General features: G+C 39.5%; 1 long non-coding RNA gene across 2 annotated transcripts in view; it reads right to left on the bottom strand.

Annotated features, from left to right (window-relative positions):
- LOC137983867 (uncharacterized) overlaps nucleotides 1-2,500 on the bottom strand; it is a 14,837-nt gene that overhangs the window by 5,248 nt on the left and 7,089 nt on the right. For both annotated transcript variants that reach the window (XR_011119033.1, XR_011119032.1), the window contains one exon: nucleotides 95-549. This is a non-coding gene — a long non-coding RNA (uncharacterized lncRNA). The remainder of the gene's footprint in view (nucleotides 1-94; nucleotides 550-2,500) is intronic.

Below are 2,500 nucleotides of genomic sequence, written 5' to 3'. Positions count from 1 at the left end.
TCTCCGTCGTGGTACTGGCTGCCAAAAGTGGAAGCTCCAGGATGGCTCAGGCACCCAACGCCCACTTAACGTCGCACTTGTTAATTACACTTACCATCATTCACATCAACATTAATCTGATCCAATGGCTTCCCAATCCACTTTGAAATGCTGCCTTCATCCACTATAGCAAGAATTTTGCTGACTTTTGCAAGTTCAGTTGTTGACTCAAGAAGACGATAATATTCACAGTGGATTCTTATGTCGTAACCCATGTGCCATGCCAACCAATCTAATTCCTTTTCTTCAAGATGCAGCACTTTACAAACAGTAGCAATATGTTTTCTTAAGTGAGTGCTTGTGATGGCCTCAGGATTTTTTAGATTAAGGCCTTGTGCATGGGTCACTCTACGCGGGCATGTGAGTCCCAAGGATGCAGGTGCCTAACAGAGCTTCCACTTGGCCAAGGTTGCAAAAAGGTAGGGATTTCTTGGGTTAACTCCTATTGCTTCCCTCTTCTCCACTAGTAAAAGCATTGCTTTCTTAACTTCTTTTGTCAAAACCTCTAACCTGAAGGAAATGCAGAGTTATGGAGTTAGCTACAGTACATTTACATGTATGTCACGTGAAATACACTGCGGATGTCTTTATAGCACCAAGCAACCTAATGTCTATCTGTTAACAGTAGTATAATTATTATCACCTTGAATGCAAGACAATTCTTAATGCATATATTTATGTACAATGGAAAAACACAAGTGAGGCCAACGCTACTGTGTGCATGCGATGGATGAAGAACCTTCGCTGATCCACAGCATCAGGAACTCCTTATGCAACACCCAAGGACAGAGAAAAATCTCTGACCCGGGTGGGAATCGAACCCACGACCTCCGGATTAAATCACCACGTTCCTCTATCGACTGAGCTACAAGGCCAGACGGGAGCAGGCCGTGGGAGTTTGAGGACAAATCAGCTTAGCCCAAGCCAAGTACTAAGTGCAAGTGCGTGTTGTCCTAAGCAGCGTGTGTATGTGTATACGGAAAAAAACTCATGTGAGGCCAACACTACTGTGTACATGTGATGGATGAAGAAGCTTCGCTAATCCACAGCACCAGGAACTTCTTATGCAACACCCAAGGACAGAGAGCCGAGCCGATTTGTCCTCAAACTCTTACCACCTGCTCCTGTCTGGCCTTGTAGCTCAGTCGATAGAGCAACGGTGATCTAATCCGGAAGTCGTGGGTTCGATTCCCACCCGGGTCAGTAAATTAAGTGCAAACCCTCAACTGCGCGTCAAACTCCCCTGAGTGTTAAGGTGAGGCTTTAGAAACACGGAAAAAAAGTCCTCTATAATTGCTTTTATAAAATGTTTCTCAAAGATAATTTGACAAATGAAGGAAAATGCTGTTTTTTTTACTTCTAGATTGAAACCAATTTTCTTGGTACACGCTCATAGGGGGTACATGTATTTCCTACTATGCAGCCAATCAAAACGCGTGTCTGACTACATAACCAATCAAAACTTGTGTGATGTCACAGCCGTGTTTCCATACTCTCATCTAAACACAGCTATTGACAAATGAGATTGCGCGTACTATCCTAGTTATTTTATAAAAAGAAATTTGGCTTGATATCACAAACTTCTAATGTTACATGTAGTTTTGCTTAAGCTACACTGTACATCATTACCAGTCAAACAGCAGATACAGAAAGAAGTGTACAATTTACATTAAAGTGGACTAAAAGAACCTGTATTTATCTATTTGTTGTCAGGAATTTGTGTTTTTGTGAAAAATTTGCACTATATAACCTCTTGGTGTTGACTGTGCTATCACCTTCTCAGAATTTGGTCTGTTGTACATGTACGTACTACATCCCAGCTATTATACATGTATATATATTCAGAAAAAAGAGTAAATTATACAACCTTAATTGTTGCATATTAAAAAAAAAATAGGCACAAGTTTACTAAAACTGTTAATTATTTATTTGTCATTGTTTTGCAGACATTATAAATCATAGTGAAAAGGTGCAGTTGGCATGTCCAACCAGGGAGTTTGATAGTAATGCTACATGTACATGACTGTATACATAGAAATAATACTTGTCTTTTGGAGATTAGAGACTGCAGCCCTTACATAAGATAAATGCTGTTGGCAAGAGTAAAGGCTGTTTTTAATAGACTGTTTTGGAGGTGCATGATATAGTACTTGTAATGCCCTGGTAAAGGAAACCTTAATTTTTACAATTAACATATTATGTCGAACTGAAATGGAGCAGATCAGCTCATTTGCTGTACATGCAGTCTTCAAGTGTGGTTTTCATGGCTGTTTCTTAGGGACACATATGTACTTCAACAAAATATAAGTTCTCATCATTTTCCTATCTCAGAGAAAAAAAAACAAAGCTTAATCCCCAATTCCTTCCTTGTGTTTTTTAACCTTGAGCTCATTTGAAAACTTATGCATTGTACTCAGGATAGTAAAATTGAAGATAAAATGATTCACGACAACTAGTAGCT

Source organism: Montipora foliosa, chromosome 13 (genome assembly GCF_036669935.1).
Source record: "Montipora foliosa isolate CH-2021 chromosome 13, ASM3666993v2, whole genome shotgun sequence".
NCBI classification, from domain to species: Eukaryota; Metazoa; Cnidaria; class Anthozoa; order Scleractinia; family Acroporidae; genus Montipora; species Montipora foliosa.
The sequence above is the reverse complement of the archived record's forward strand: the minus strand, read 5'-3'. Positions and strand labels throughout refer to the sequence as shown.